The sequence below is a fragment of the Falco punctatus genome, assembly GCF_963210335.1.
Source record: "Falco punctatus genome assembly, chromosome: 7".
Classification (NCBI taxonomy): domain Eukaryota; kingdom Metazoa; phylum Chordata; class Aves; order Falconiformes; family Falconidae; genus Falco; species Falco punctatus.
In genome coordinates, this window is record NC_137587.1 from 28705726 (window position 1) to 28723386 (window position 17661).

Genomic DNA, 17661 nt, shown 5'->3' on the forward strand with positions numbered 1-17661 from the left:
AAACTTATTCCACAGATACATCTGACTCACTGTCTCTCCTAGCTCCACATGACAGCCATGTTCAAAGTCTCTGTTCCTACCTGTAAGGTGCTCAGGGACCATGCTAGATGTTGCCATGTACCAGAGAAAGTCCAGGGCCAACAGCCCACACACACAAATGCTCACTACCAAACAGAAATTTTCAGCCGTGGAGAAGTCAGAGGCTTTTTAGCAGTCATCATGAGATTGTGCAACCACCTCCCAAAGAACGTAAGACTTATTACAGAACTACCATTTTCTGCTCAAATTGCCAGGCATAGATCTGTAGAATTCCTCCTCTCAGGAAAACATGTTAGGGGATGTACATTTAAAGAAACAGGCCATCTTTCCTCCTGTGTGCCCTGTGAGAACAGAAACAAATCACTCGTGTGATTTCCAGCTCCCCCAGAAAGGAGGTAAGCATTTGTGCACGACAGTCCTGTTACCTAGCTTAGTGCAAAGGAATATTAGCTCTGACTGGGGTTAACATCATGTCTAAAGCAGAACAGGTTCCACCCCGTGAACTTTAACTCTGGTCAAGGAAACACGCATGGAATGATTCCCTGTGCTTTCAGGAAGCCACTGTGCTGCAAAAAGTAAATCTCAACAGAGTTAAGTAAGTCTCACGCACACTGGACATTCAGGACTCAGTTTCACCCTCCTGAACAATTTTCACTCATCTGATTAAAGGAATACCTGGTTTTAGCTGCACTTAAAAAGCATTTTATGTTTAGTCAGCTACTTGATAACATAGAGGATTTTTCTCAGTTAAGGGTCCTATTCATAAAAAATCTGCTACATAACAAAGCCTGACCTAATTTGTCTTTATGGAAGGCTATACCTTTAAATTCAACCTTTAATCAGAGAATATAAAAATGTCTTACAAGAGTAGCTGAGAATTATTATCCACCGCCAACATTTGAAGAAGGTAAAGTGTGGAGTCTGTAATGATTTTTTCAGTGTCATGTTTCAAGTCAGTAGAAAAGCAGAGACCAAACGACAGTGTCCTGAAATTCAGGAGCCTTTTATCAGCTATTGTGTTCATCACTTCTCTGTTCTCTGTGTGGTCTGCACCTTAGAGCAGAGTAAGGAATAATGTATACAGTCACCTTGCTGTGGTCTAACAGGTCACCACAACTCAACTGAACCACACTGTGAGTAATTACCTTTATTTTGATCTCAATATGCGGAAGTCTGATTCGGTTTAGGATTCCTTCATTGCTGACTAAACTAAATCAAATTTGCTTTATGATTGCCATGGGCTAAGAGTGAACTCATAAACAATAGTACAAGTCAGGATCTGTGTGGCAATTTGGTAAATCATAAACAATACTGCAAGTCAGGCATTATGCAGTAACTTGGTAAACCACAATAACTTGGTTACTAGGATAAACCCTTATATTTCGATTAGATAAATCTCACTTTGCCCAAGACCTAAAAAACCTTACCAAAGCACGACCATATATATATATGCACACACACACATAATATGTAAAATATTTTTTTTTACTGATTACTGACTTATCCATCCACGATGCACCCATCACCACATCATTGAAAACAGCAGTCTCAGATTATTTTATGCCTCTACATCTTGCAGCCTTAGAGAACAAGGAAACGTTCCAGCAGATGGTAAATATCAAGGGGGGCATACAACACAAAGATTTAAATCTTCAAAATATTTATGTAGCAGACAAGGCCCAAAAGCAGATTTTAGCTCTGTCCCTCCTGCCTCCTGAATTTATCCAGTTTTGCCTTCTGGAACCTGTTTTACTTTTCATACTAAAAGATATCAAAAGCTATTGTCTAGCTGGTCCATTTTCATCTGTAATAAAAAATGCCTATTACCCACAGTATCAGATTGTAGAGGACTCTCCACAGGGCAACAGTAGAACTCCTGTTTCCTGAGCTACAATGTGGACCAGGAACTACAGAACACATTACAGTGGCTAACAGACCGAATAGGGTGGAGGCCTCTCTGTCCCTGGATTTATGACAGGACAAGTTGGATTATTTCAGTTACATGATGCTTTCTATGAGCAAACATAAACACAAACAGATGTCAAAAGAAAACACATTTCTGTTTGTGCAGTAACAGCAGATGGAGGATCATCATAGAGCCTGCAAGGTAGGGCATTCATTTAATACTGGCTCATACTTCCTGATCATGCTCACGCTTACTTCCTATCACCTCATCCGGTGTTTCTCTTACCCTAATTTTTTTGCTTGGAATCATAGAGAGTGAATATTTTAATGTGCTAATCTTCTAGAGACAAGCCGCAGATGGAATAGTTTCCCATCACTTTAATTAATGGATACCACGCTGTCTGGAGTTCCCAACAGTCACAGTTTCTATTTATTGGGAAACTTTTAACTCTCAGTGAGAAGGATCATTATCTGATACTCTACAAGTGAAGTGTCTGATGAGAAGAGCATGATTAATCAGAAAGTATCCCGAACAGCTAGGCTTTTGGTGACAGGCCCATAATCGAAGAGGCAATTAAAAAAAAAAAATGCACTAAAGCAATTTTGTGATTAACACATACTTGATACTGGCCACTGCTGCATGCAAAGCAAAGTGTTGAGAACAAGCAGACAAAGTGAACAAAATTTCTTATTTCCATAATTTTTCAAATGAAACCTGAACTGAGCAGGAATAAAGCTGCAATCACCTTCTGCCTTCAGCCTATGAGAGCACTAGGTGCACAACCTAGTAAGTAATAAATTTCCTTTTCCTAATTCCAAAACTACTGACACTCCTTATTCATTACCTCATAGCCTAGAATATGTCATATAGTAAGATTTCAAAAGACGTTTTCTCTTTAGTTGCAAGAAAAGCTGGGCTAGGCATGGTGAACAGGCATTGATCAGTACCAACCTGCCAAAAGGGGTCTGCAAAGATCTTCTTGCCATATGACAAAAAACACATCTTCATACTGTGCTAACTTGATGATTTTGTTACCTGTTCTCTGTGTTCGTTTTCATCAATTAATTAAGATGGCAGTATGTCTTGCTGTCTTCCAGGCAGCCTAACCAAGAATCAGGACAGAGTAGTGATTCTATTCACCTGTCAGGGACACCTGGAAGAACTCCAAAAGGAAACATTACTGGTATGCTCACATCCAAAAGCTTCTCTCACAAAGAGAAGAAAGCAGGTAAAGGACCAAACCCCAAAAGTTTTGACTTCCTTTGGGTCACTGATCTCCTGTGTTCCTTACCACCCCTAAAACACTTGCTACGATATTGCAGCAAGAGACATAAAAATATGTGATCATTAAGCTTATCAAAATATTTGAAGGTATGAAATAGTTATTGCAAAGTTAAGCTAGGGTATTAATTTTTACATTTGCATAGTAAATAAAATACACTTTGATCCTCTTTCACTAGCAGATTCTTCACAGCTATATTAGGATCTAAGAACAAGCAGCTTGCTGTGAAGTAGTGTCCCGCCAAGTTTGTACCTTAACTAACACCACAGTAACTTTTTTTGTGTGCCATATTCTAAGAAGGGGAACTGTGGATCTATTATCAGTGCTTTCACTCCTGAATTAGTAGGTCTATGCCTATAGGCAAAAGTATCTTGAAAATTACTTCAGACAGATTCTCCAGCACTGTAATGCTTGTACAGCTCTTCACACTGGCACAGAGTAGGTATAAAATACTGCAGCACTTTTCAGCCACTTTGTCTTCATTTTGCACAGATGTAAATGACTGCAAAGGTGCAGAGCAATGGAGAATGTGGCACTTTATAAATATTAATTAGCAAAGAATTACACTGCCCCTTTGTGGTACTAAGCATTATCATTTCCACTTTACAAATGGTGCTGCAGTCACGGAGCAAGGTTAATTCTACTAGTTTACAACAGCACGAGACTATGACAGAGGTAGGAACAGAATACAGGCACCTCACAGCTACTTGTTAATCCTGTGAGCCCCACAGTTCCACTTTTTGCGTTTGCCTTTCTTACTTGCATCTGTTCCCCAAAACAGCTAAAATGACATCATATTGCTGTCTCTTTACCTGGGGAAAATATGTGAAGATTCCCTGCAGCAAAAGGCTGTCAGTGTCACAGCACAACGCAACCAGCCCAGGATGTTTTCTCCTGGGAAAAGAGGCATGACAGCCGACAAGCAAAATGAGCAGCTCTTAGGGGGTTTGTGTTGACAAAAGGCTGGTTTAAAAATAAGTATTGTCATCTTAATTGTGATATTTCCATTGACACCCCGCACAATCTAATGACTGAGATATATTATAAATTTTAGACAAAACTCAAAAGATTCAAAGGGTTTATGGTGCCCTCAGAAACCTTGATATTTTAATGAATCCTGGATTTTTGTGATTGGCCATGCAAAGCAAGCTCTTCTGCGCTCTGGCCAGAAATACTGGGGGTGGGAGGAAATAAATAAAAATAAAAGCAACTTCTCAGAAAAAAAAAAAAAAAAAGGTGTTCTCTCAGTATTTGACAATACCTGTCACAAAAGCATTTCATCTGTAAAAGGGACACTGAAAATGAAATGTTTAGGAACAAAATAAAAGTACACAGCTATTCCCTTATCTCCTCCAAAGACCAAATCACGTTCCTATTTTAGAGATGGTTTGTGTAATTTTTTATTCATGTGAGTAGACTAAAAATTACGCTACTAGAATTCAATCATCAACATTCTCTGTTAATTTGAAAGCACAGATACAGGATGTTGGTGGTTCTAGATTTTGTTCAGCAAAGCTCATAGTAACACTTTAGTATTACAAGTTAGTTCACACTATGTAATTTCATCTTGATGCAGAAAGCTGAATATTCAGATGAAATCCACCAACAAGTACAGGAGTTAGTCCAATACTTCTGGAATAAGCAAGAGGACACTATTCTGAACACAACTTATTGCTGAAGAGAACTGTCTTCTCATAATTTCTAAATTTCAAAATTCAATGTTTGGGGACATCTTAAAATGCCCAGTTATCCATACCTAGCATGAACTGCTAGAGAACGAAGAACAGAATGAGTAGCAGAAGCTTACCTTCTCATCTCTGCAGGCTGTAGTGAAAGTATCAGCATGGGTGTCTATAAGTACTTCCCATATTCCTTCAGCAAACAAAAAAGGTAACTAAATTTAACACTACTTAGTAGCAAAGTAGTCAGGTGAAGAAAGAAAATTAAATATAAAGCAATACTATTTTAAAACCTACCAGAAGTTATCTAAAAGAAAACTCTTACAGGAATTTGCACAAAAAGATGAAGTGACAGATCTGAACATTCATTTATATTACCCAACCACTAAAAGACTAAAATTTAATATATTAAGACCAAAATGTTTCTCTTGATATATCATTGTTTCTGCTCCTCTTATATTTGAGTAATAAACCATACTCAGTATGAAGAAAATCAGAAGCAAACTGAGGTGAATTGAAAACTGCCTGAATGGCAGGGCCCAGAGAGCAGTGATCAGTGGCACAAAGTTGAGTTCAAGGCCAGTAACTAGTGGTGCAGCCCAAGGGTCAATACTGGGTCCAAAACACTTCGACATCTTCATTAATGGTCTGGATGATGGGGCAGAGTGCACCCTCAGCAAGTTCACTGATGGCACAAAACTGGGATGAGTGGCTGATAAGCCAGAGGATTGCGCTGCTATTCAGAGGGACCTTGATCAGCTGGAGAAATGAGCTGACAGGAACCTCATGAAGTTCAACAAGGAGAATTACCATGTCCTGCACCTAGGGAGGAACAATCCTAGGCACCAGTCCGTGCTGGGAGCCACCCAGCTGGAAAAGAATTTTGCAGAAAAGGACCTGGGTGTCGTGGTGGACACCAAGTTGAACATGAGCCAGCAATGTGCCCTTGCAGCAAAGGTGGCTAATGGTACCTTGGACTGCATTAGATAAAGTATTGCCATCAGGTTGAGGTAGGTGATCACTTCTACTTGACACTGGTGAGGTCACACCTGGAGTACTGTGTCCAGTTCGGTGTTCTGCAGTACAAGAAGGACAGGAACATACTGCAGAGAGTCCAACAAAGGGCCACAAAGATGATTAAGGAACTGGAACATCTCTCCTACCAGATCAAACTGAGACATCTAGGACTGTTTAGCTTAGAGAAGACAAGGCTCAAGGGGGTGTCATCAATCTATATAAATACCTCAAGTGAGGGTGCAAAGCAGATGAACTCAGGCTCTTTTCAATGGTGCCCACTGAACAGGAAGCAATGTGCACAAACTGTAACACAGGAGGTTATGTCTGAACATCATGAAACACTTTTTTACTGTGGAGGTGACCAAGCTCTGGCACAGGTTACCAAGAGAGGTTGTGGAGTCACCATCCTTGGAGATATTCAAAAGTCTTCTAGACTTGTTCCCAAGCAACTGCCTTTAGGTGGCCCTGCTTGAGTAGGGGGATTGGATCAGGTGATATCCAGAGGTCTCCTTCCAACCTCAACCATTCTGTGAAATAGAAAAATGTTACTATCATTAATACTACTACTATCATTACTACTACTGCTATCAGAAGTTCTTGTCAGCCATATGGTCACAAGGTGATACACATAGCATAAAAAGACAGCGAAGTGTGAAAAGCCATCATCTGACTTCTCAGAGACATCAAGTAAGAATATACAACAGAGGCTTAATTTTCCCATCATCTACAGTCCTGTGTTTGAGAGGAGTACAGTGCAATGTAGAGATGTTACAAGTACTGATGACTTGTACTGCTCTCTCTGATGGTACTCCACCTCCTGGGGACAGGTGGGACTTGGCAGAAAAACAAGAACCCAACTTTTATACAAGGAGCCCCAACTGCTCTAGCTTAACTTGGGAACAGCCCTGCTTTCCAGCCAGTCACAAAACTGAGATGTACTGGTCACATTCATCTTAAACGGAATTTCTGTTGGCACAAAAGGCATAATGTAGTTCTGTCTGATACCACTGAAAACCTTTCTCTTTCACCCCAGCTAGCAATGACAGGTACTAAATTTCTGAAAATGACATCTAGAAAGCAGTAAAATAGTCAGATTTGGTGGAATATTGGTTCTACAGTGATGCATATTGTTTAAACTACTCAGTTTTATCTGTCTAAACAAATAAGCAAACAGACTACACAGAATAATGTATTTCATCCCTGACATTATTTATCTGGGATTCCCAGACAAGTCATTAGAAGAAATGTTTGGCTGTTTCATGAAATCATTCAAAAGCTAAATGTCAGCTGAAATATTAAAATTCTTTGTTGATCATTTAAGCAGTTTTAGAACATGATAGAAAATAATGAATAATCCCCAACAATGTTTTTACCTGTAAAATTGCTGTAACAAGCCAATAAACATTCATCTGAAAAGGAGTAGGGGACACATTAAAACCTCAATTAGACAGTTCTTAAAACAAACAGAAACTGCAGTAGGAAAGATTAGGTTAAAACTAGCAGTGCAACTCTCATCAGTCAAAAGAAAATGGACTTCCCCAGTTTTTGTCCCAGGCATCCAGTGTTTGTTTAATCCAAGTAATTGAACACTAGATCTGCTATTTACTTTATTCAGCTTTCACCTCAAGCAACCTCTGTGTTATATCTCCTGGTTGTCCATTTGTTTCTTAGACCTGACAGTGTAAAAATACAACAATGTTACTCTGTGAAAGATCCTTCATGCAAAATGCATCTCGAAGCAGTGCTCAGACTTATATTAAACATTCCACTACAACAGAAAAGAAAGAAGAATTTATGCTGCTGATCTAATGTGGAAAGCAGTAAGAAAAACTGTATGAGGGACCTGCATGCTTACTGTGTCTCACTACCTATATTAAAAGTGCTCAGTTTACCAATAAAGTGTACATTATTACTTGATAAGCCTAGTCCTGCTAAATGCATGTGAAAAATAGCTTGAACAATGCACTGAACTACCTTTTCATATACATGAAACACACCTGTGCTTCCAAATGAAAAAACAGAAGTAATGGGGATCTGCTATGGCTCTTTACACATCTACTAGCTAGGATCCTCTGTTAAAAAAAAAAAAAAAAAGGCAAAAGCTGTTTTGATTAAAAATAAAGATCATAGTTTGAGTCCTATTAGCTGCCAGAACTGTGCTGTACAGTGATAAGGTGGAGTCAGAAAAGCAAAGCAGCACACTTCGTGGATCCTAGTTACAGAGCACATCAGTAGTGTCAGTCCTCTACCCAACACAGCCTATAGAGGTAACAAATTGACCTTTCTCTGTGCTCCCAAATGGAGGTACAAAAGCCATGGTGTGCATTGGTACTTTGGACATTCTCCTTTTACTAAGAACTTGTGGCCATATTCCATGGTACCTGAAAATTACTCCCCACCTATCTTAACCCTAGTATCAGCCATAACTCTGTTAATGACTCTTACTTGTAACTAGATGGAGCCTCCTTTTCTGGAGATGTTCAAAACCTGCCTGGATGCGATAATGTGCAGCCTGCTCTAGGAGAACCTGCTTTAGCAGGGGGTTGAACTAGATGATCTCCAGAGGTCCCTTCCAACCATTCTGTGATTCTGCAATCATTTATTCATCATTAAAAGATTAACAACTACTTAATGATGCCAACTATTTTTTATACTTCCTTTCACATTTCCTCTAATATTTGAGGGGTTTTTTTAAATGTTTGCAAAATCTTCTCTTAATTTTTTTTCTTTTTTATGCCATAGAAATCTTAACTTGAATTTAGCTACTAATTCTTATGTAGCCTACTACATTATTTTCATCTCCTGAACCTCCTTCCCTTCAACACCCATCCTTTTTCTTAGACTTAGAATGGCCCTTGTAATAGGGAACATGTTTCTGTTCCCAGTTTATCCTCTTCAGTAATATGATGGCAAACATCAAAAAGAAAATGAGAAATTGCAGATTCTGTAGGAAGCAAATGTTTCAAACTTCTCAAATATTTTTAATACAATAAAACCTCAGCAGTTGGTTTAAAAAAACCAAAACACAGTTAAACTTATAAAATTAATATAACAATTTCTTATTGGATGGTTAAGTAACATAATTGCTACAAGTACACTGCAACAACGAAACAGTATATAGTTTGTTTAATCATATTGGTTTGTGCTACAAGGTACAATTTTGCTAATTTCTTCCTGGAAAAAGTAGCAGGACTGTCCAGCATTTCATTTTGCAAGCTTCCTGTTAATACCTATTTCATGATGGTTTGGTCCTGGATTTAGTTGAAGGCTAATGATGCTTTAAGTGGAGACTGCATGTCTCTCCAAGATGATGACAGTCACTGACATTTTGACTTAGACAAACTCATTCTCAATTGCTTTGCATCTTTTATAGTTAGTGTTCCTGCACAAACAAGATGCAACATTAGAAAATAAAAATGGTTATGTTTTAAACGTCTGCAAGGAGAGTGCTAATGGCCATACAGAGAAGACTCAGATACACTGTATCAGAAAGCAGCATTATGCTTTGTGTTGTAGAAGGTACTACATGAAGTGCCAGTGACTAATATTTTGAAGGCAATGCTTTTCTGCATAAAACCACATCAGCACATTCACAGAGCTGTACAGAGGAAGAGTTTGGGCTGTCACCTTTACAAAGGCTACGAACTCCCACTATTGGTTTCAGGATTGCAGTCTGACAACCTTTCCTGTGTCACTAACGGGCACAAAGCCTCTAGGGTAACTATTCCTTTGATGCAGGTTCTTTCTCTTCCTTTAATAAAGATATTAAAAACCCAAATGTTGGCTACAGATCCACCTTGTGAAAAAAGATAGTCCTTGCTTTCACCCAGAAACAGAAACAAGCAGATGGTGACCTCAGTATTAATGGCTCATAGCAGGTAAAATTCCTATTGCCACAGAGGGGTTTGTGACATTGTAAAGATCAAATGGCATTTCATAGACCAGTACTGAGCACCACAATAGTGTCCTTTCCACAGTGCTTAGGGGAAATTCATCAGCCTAGGGCAGCGGTCAAGATGTAACACCCTTGTGTTTCCCAGTTCATGATCCCACTTCTCTTTCTTGCTTCAGTGTGTGAATGCAGACACGTCTCCTTTTCTGCATGCAAATAACATGAAATTAGAGCCTCAATGAATGCCAAGCAGTGAGAACATTCTAAAGCTGTGGCTGAACAGATCTACTTTATGCTAGTATTTGACCCAAAAGCAAACTGAGAACTGTGGATTTGACACTACAGGCTAAGACTATGTTCAAACTGAGAAATGGAGCACTGAGAATTAAATACTACACAAACAATGCACATAATCATAAGCAATGCACTTTTGGAAATGTAACATTGCTTCTCCTCAGAAATGAACTTCATAAACTGTAACTGCTGTTAATAAGAGCAGCCACCTCTCAACAGAATATATATTTTTAATATTGAATTAATAGTGACAGAACCTGCTTACCCACCTACTGACATATCAAGGAAAGGAATAATAATGCTGTTTTCCTGCTTCTCATTCTTAAGCTTTGAATTATACTTACTCAATATTCAAATATTTTGAGCTGTTTCTCCTGCCTCCTCTAAATGTCATAAGATCACTAATATGATGTAAAAATGGTTACATGTTACTGCATTTAACTTACGGTGCTGATGTTGCACAAGTGTGGTGATTAAACTCAGTGACAGACCATAAAAAGAAGGAAGGGGAATTTTATTTCACGCAAAAATAATTTCATTTACAGTCCTCTCGTGAATTTAACTCATTCATTCTTTTATGATCATTCTTTCATATTGATATATTCACAAGTACTAAGTCATCTGGCCATGATGGACAAGGATAGTAGTCAAGTCCTCAGAATGTCTTCCAGGTCCTTCTCACATTGGAAATTATGGTCTAATGTTTGGATGTGCCTTTTATACCCCTGGCTTACGTTTTTTCAACCCTAAGACTGACAATGACTGTAAAACACAGTCTCTTGCTATTGTCCTGCCTGTCTGAATCAACAAGCAACACTGATGATTTACTCACTGTCTTTTGTCTCCTTATCTGGGTATTTTATAGCTCTACTTCTTTATCTTCCTGCCATATTTCCTTTTGATGAAAAAAGCCCAGTAAGAATATACTTAAATATGAGGCAGAGCCTTTTTTGAAAGGTTCTATGAAGGCAGCTTTGCAGAGAACAAACACCGTCTGGCTAATTACACATTGCTACAGCTCAGGAGTAGCACATAACTCAAAAGTAAGTCAGGACTGGAAGGATCCTCCTGCTGCACTTTCTGATTTGCTAGTAATTAGAAATGGCAGTCCTTATGCTGATGCGGTCCCCAAGCACTAGGGCCAGATGTGTTGAACACTTGTAGTTCTGAGACCACCTGCCAGTGAAAGAATAGAAGTATCATTTGCTGAACATGGCAAGGGCACCTGCTGATAAGATGCACTTCTGCATAACAAGTGACTAAATCACATTCCCTAAAAAGTCCTAAATAATGTCGTGGTCTAAAAAACTACTATTAGTTTTTCATGCAGATTGTCTCACTTGTGTGTGATTGTGCAAGTCTGTGAACGCTACGAGTGGGTATGAAAAAAACCCCAGAGCTTAGCAGAAAGAATCGGAATGAGCTGGGAAAAATAATAATAAAAAAAAAAATCAATCTTAGTCCTAAGTGACAATATAAATACTTCTTGAGTCCCACACATGGTTGAGAAATCTACCCCCAAGACATTGGACTCCATTTCCTCTCACAATCCACGCATCCTAGCAGATTTTGTGAAGCACAGGAAGAACCCCGCTGCCCACAATCAAGTCAAAGTCAACTATATTGCTTAGGTCTCTTCCTACTTGCACCATGAAGAACCTCATATTTCAAATAAACTGAGTCATCAAATGCTTTAGAGACTTAAGCACATAAGCAGAAGAGTAGCTAAGAAAAATACAGAGGCCAGAAGAAGAAAAAAATATGCATTTTCTGTAACTCATTGAAACCAGACATGGTATTGGTGTAGAAGGAAGCACTAAGATAGCAGGAGCTGCAGAGCAAAGGTTTCACTTTCAGGAAGTTATTCTTAGTTCCACCATCCTGCCAAAACCAACAGAAAGACATACCAAAGCTCAGCTGAGGGTGTCCTTTACAGGACAGGAACTATACAAATAAGAAACACCCAGAAATGATTGATTTGTAGGAAGCTAGTACTGGTTAGAGATTTGATCTGGATCTGCCATCTGTAACATAAGATGATCTGCAACATAAGAAGACAAAAGACTTTTAAACTGAAGAAGGGACAGGTTATATAGAAAAACATTAGTAATCCAGCTTTTAAAGTGCAAAGAATTCAAAGTGACCACATTAAACAAAATGAAACCGGAACAGTTTCATAAACTCTCCCCTCTGCTCCTTGTGTCCTTTGAGACAGCTCCATGCTTGCAGGCACAGCTTTGGATAGCTCAGTAGCTTTCTGAACTGCATCAAACTTTGCCAGTCTCCTCTGATCCCAAGGAAGTTCATTCCATTATCTCTGGGTCCTGATGACTGCTCCTCTGAGTGGCCTCTGTCCCTGTAGGCTGCAGCCTCCCAGGCTGCACAGTGACTCTCCTGCCAGCCCTGGAACATTCTCCCCCAAACAGGCTCCATAGCTCCCCAAAGCTGCACCCACCCCCTGCTGTTCTTTCCAAGGGCTCCCCTTTTGCATCTAATTCTTGAAGGGACACAGCATGCAACTGAGAACACGCATGCAAAACAAATACCATCTGTCACATTTGGGAATTTTAATTTGTGTATGCATTGACCTGAGACAAGCTCTGTAGGCAAGAACTGAACTACATGCAATTTCTCTGGCTGAGCTGAGAGGAACAGTAATAAATTTGCTCCCTGTAAGCCACATTCTTCAGATCTCCTAGTAAATACGGGAAGAAAACAGTTTCTGCTGACCTTATATTCTACAACAAGGTGAATTATTTTTGGAGCAAGCAAGCCACAAAGGCTTTGACAGAAGCACCTGGGGCCAGATCTCCTCATCCATCCCCTCTTACACAGGTGAAGTTACACCACAATTATGCTAAAAATATCAGTGTATCAAATAATGAAGAATATGCTATGTTGATCATGTAACAGGAACATATCAGTGTTCCTACATCACAGCTTGACAACCAGTCTTCTCACATAGCCAAATCTACACCTATCACCTGAACTGCAGTTGTAGGATGGCTGTCATATCACCTGTCAGTTGTGTGATGGGGACGGGAGGATCTCAGAGAGCAAGGTTTCTGAGGAACAGGGTGACAAGCAATACACTACCAGCACAATGCCTGTAGCCCATTGACTCTTGTTCTCTGAGGGGCTTCTGAGAAGAAGACTGGTGGGAGCAAGCCAGATTAATTGTTCTGGTATGATGGATTTGGTCTGCATGACGGAAGCTTCTTACCCTGCTCTGTGGTGAGAATGAATGTGCTATAATTCAGTATGAATTCCCTACAGTGTATTCAATCAGAATGGCTTCCCAGCAAGTGATGAATTCAATAGAGGTAGCAAAGTGAGGAAAAAGCCCCGTTGCACCAAATCACAGACAATCCTGAAAAGAAAGTTAAAAAAAAAAATCTTCAAATTCAGGTTTCCTGGGATGAAACCTATTATACATCTCCTACACCTAAAGAATGAAAGATGCCAGCTTTTCTGGAAAGTTGAGATAAGGAAGCCAGTTCTTTTTTGGAAGTTGTAGATGGGGGTACACCTAAATAGTCCTTAAATTAGAAGACAAAATCTTTGGCACACTTTATTCCAGATTGTGGGCAGTGATGACCTACTTGAGTTTAAATGCTTTCATTTTTTTTCATTTTTCTAAAGTTCTGTACCTAAGGTTGCATGAGTTTGAATCTTTTTCCAGATAGAATTTCCCCCTTTTGTAGGGAGTCATACCCTGATTTCACACTGTACTACTGAATTACAAAGGGATGGCAACTTCTATTATCTGCCTGATTTCTGGCCACTGAGATGTCTTTAGTAAACAATTTGAGTATTTTCACCCCAATCAAACCTTTTTCAACAACTGTGATCAATAGGATCTTCTACTCTTTGAAAAAACAAAGGTAGCAGTAGTAAAAGAAAAGGTAGATGACAAGTATCATGCAGGAAAACTCCACAGAGAGGATCACACATAAATGGAACTCCAGTAGAAAAACAAGACCATTCAAAATTGTTGGTGAAGTAATGGTTCCAGGAAATGATCTGCAAGCCTGGCATATGAGTAAACTACTGACAGCACTGACTTTGTGCTTTAAAATAAAGATATGGAAATGGAAATACGCCAATAATGTAGATGCACAGAAGAACTGCAGCTTGAATTGAGAAGGTATCTTAGTTTTTCGTTTCCTCCTAGAGTCTCTACTGAGACAGCTGTCTACGACAGCACTTTGTGCCAATTACAGGTTTTTTTCAATATGATGATTTGTGTAGTAGGACATAGGTTATAAGTCTCCTCAGATCATTCTATACAGGATATTCAGCAAGCCATCACAACTGTAAAACTGAGGAAATGAGGAGTAGACCTCTAACCAGCGTATTTAAAGGTAAATTTCTTGTATTTGTCATTCTCAGTACTTTAAACTGCCATAAAATACTCTAAGGAGTCTCATTAACTATGCAGCAGAAAGGTTTCATCAGCTGTCTGTCCCCAAATATTTCTATTTAAAAGTCTGTTCATCTCTATCACCTTATAACCACTACATGAATTAGACTGAGACCCGGATAGCTACTGCCATTCCTGATAGAGTAACAACCCTATAAACGCTCAGTAGTAGTAGACAGACATTAGCCGCTAGTTTGTCAAAACATTTCCAAGACCAGCTACCACAGATAAAGCTTCTGTCTCAGCCAAACCTTTTACCATGCCAGCCAGATGATGATACTGAGACAGCCTGCAGACTGCAGCAGGACTGAAGATGGCTGATTTTAATAACCTGACAAGCAGCACGAGAGGTATCTTTCTTTACTATGGATTGTGACCAGTTAGCATTAGTCAATAATTAGGAGAGATGCAAAAGGACCCTTCCATCAACAACTGAACATGAAGAGCTGAGTAAATGCAAAACAGGAACACAGTGCTTCTCTAGGAGGGAAATTAACATTTTAATCGCATTTTAGCAGAGACAACTCTGAAAAGTTGAGAAATAAGAATCACTGAAACCTGCAAGACGTTTAGACTTTTTTTTTTCTTTGAAACGGAATATATTATGATACAACAAGCCACAGCAAAGGAAGTGTTTTACTAGTGTACCAGCGTAGCTTTATTAATTATTTAAGAGCTCAGAAAACTAGTGAGAGATATCAGTTTTGATCATGATATGCTATGTATCAATTTTGTAATTAATTGCTATTTTCTATAATAATCTTTCTGACTCTAGCTAAGCAGCTGTGAATATGGAACCATAATACTCTACAGCACACCAAGTGCCTCACCCTTGAGATACACATAATTACCATGTCAGGTGACAATGTGACATCTACACTGATATTACAGCCAGAAGTGGTACAAGTGTCCCTGCAGCGAAGTCTGCTTTTCTCTTGTTACCCTTTATATTGAACAGGAAGTCAATGAAAGTCTTAAGAGTCTGTACTTCTGGCAATGAAAAATTACAGACTCATTCAGCAATTTCTTAAAACCCCAGCAAATTGTCAGTACAGAAATCAGGCAGGTGGCTTGGCTATCCAGTTCTCATTAATCTGCCCTCTGGCATGTGTCAGTGCTCTGAAAAAATTTTGTATTATGCTTTGATAAAGCCTTTCAAAACGTGTTGAATGTCTAAGTAATTTTTCACTGAAGTATGTTTGCATAGCAGTCCCTAGACATGGGCTAATTATTTTTTCCTTGAATATTTTTTAAAGGATATCTGCCTTCAACAATGCGAGCGTAGTATTTTGTCATCACTCAGACTCGTGTTATTAGATTTTTTTGATCTTTAGAGGGCAGTAAACAACACATACAATCCCATTTAGAAATTTAAATGAACCAACTCCTCTAAGTTATTATGCCTATGTTCATTCATCTACAAATTCCAAAGTTTTAATGAATAAGAAACAGGATTGAGTTAGACAGAAAAAGCAGCTAGGTCACTCAATTGAAACTCCAAAGTATATATTCAGGGTAATATTTTTTTTATTTCCACAGCTGCTTCTTTATTAAATTTATATCAGTGTCTCAAAACAGTAAAATATTGCTGAAAGGGAGGAGATGGCAAGAGGACTATGTCCCCAGTATCCCAATGCAAATGCGTATGCTATTTTTAGGCCAGCTTTGGACTTTTCTAAGTCTAACATAACATCTATTTTTGTCCTTTTTCCATATCATTAACTGGCTCCTGTTAGAAGAACCCTAATGGTATTGTTTAGAAGTGTTCCACTCCCATGATTTACCTTATTACAACCATTGCCCTCTACAGAACTATTGGCGTGATTCTAATTAGCTTGCAATGGCTTCAACTAGAGATACCACAGTTGCCCCAGTTATAAAAAATCCTGGATCTCATCACTTTAAAGATTAATAAAGCCCCAGTATTAATTCTTACTGTCTGCTAATTTCCAACAAATTATATTTTATGCGGAGAAACAGAAGTGTGAAGTCACAAAACCTGCCAATTCAAATGTCTGCAGCACACACAAATTAAGTGCCAGTTAAATAGCTTGATAAATTCCAGTGTTTCAGAAAGGTCACCTATTTTGTTTCTGCTAGTGCATGGACACCTTGCCTGGCTTATGTAGTAGAGAAAAAGCAGGTCACATTTTACAGTGCGAGAACCATCTGACAAAAGGAATGACCATTTAGCACATCTGCCAAGAAGAAACACCAGAAGGAAACATTTCCGTGATCTATTTCATATACTTCTCTGCAATTATATTTTCTTTAACAGATACACTGCAGGACCAAAGTGTTCTGCCAATTCACTGTAGATTAAAATCAATAAATCAAGTACATCACAAATTCTCTTCTGCTTGCTTTGTAGATTTTAAGGAACTATATCACAATATCTCAGTCTTTCCTGCGCCTCTCTCAAACATGTTTTGTTATTCTTCATAAATGAAATTGTGAACAAATTTTGTGCTTACTCAACAGAGGCGTATCAGGTTAGACCAAGATTGTCAGAAAGTTTATTGTGCAGAACTGTGTCCTTTTAACTTCACAGCGGTTAAACGAAACACAACACACCCTACCCATCCTGATGGCTGGCCCTTCAGGACCTTGGGCAGAGGTATCCCAGAAACTGTGACAATGGATATCACTTCTGTCTGTCTCCTCCATATTCCTTATCATTAAATCCTTGAAAAACTAATTTCTAAATTAGTTCCTAGATTTCTCCTCTTATTCCTCTACTAGAGATTTACGGGAGGGTGGGGTAATTTTTTTTTTTTATTATTATTTATTATACAATCTGAAGACTGAATCAGACAAAAACTTGTCTGTCTGGCTTCCATTCCTTTATACAGTAAAAAGAAGTTTCAAAAGAGACACTCACTTTCCAATTCCTAATTTACTATTACTGTCAGCAAGCACTGCATCCTATCCAGTCTTGTGAAGTTGATACTCCTGGCTGATAATTTTGAGCAAGCAGCACTTATCTATACCTGGAACAATTTCTTTATCAATGAGACATTCAAACTGAGTAACATTCAGTCAGCCACTCAGGAGAAATTTGTTTCAGAAATGAGGGCGGGGGGAGGGGGGAACCACAGAAAAAACTCAGTAGTTATTCAGACAGTACTT

The 17661-nt window shown here is 38.9% G+C and overlaps 1 long non-coding RNA gene across 2 annotated transcripts in view; it reads right to left on the reverse strand.

The window, feature by feature from the left end:
* LOC308067626 overlaps positions 1-17661 on the reverse strand; it is a 96985-nt gene extending 79324 nt beyond the window's left edge. Inside the window, exons 1-2 of one of the 2 annotated variants that reach the window (XR_013929679.1) lie at positions 2981-17661; positions 1-380 (exon numbers count right to left, since the gene is read on the reverse strand). The exon at positions 1-380 is cut by the window's left edge and continues 17754 nt beyond it. This is a non-coding gene — a long non-coding RNA (uncharacterized lncRNA). The other variant, XR_013929680.1, reaches the window with a different exon arrangement.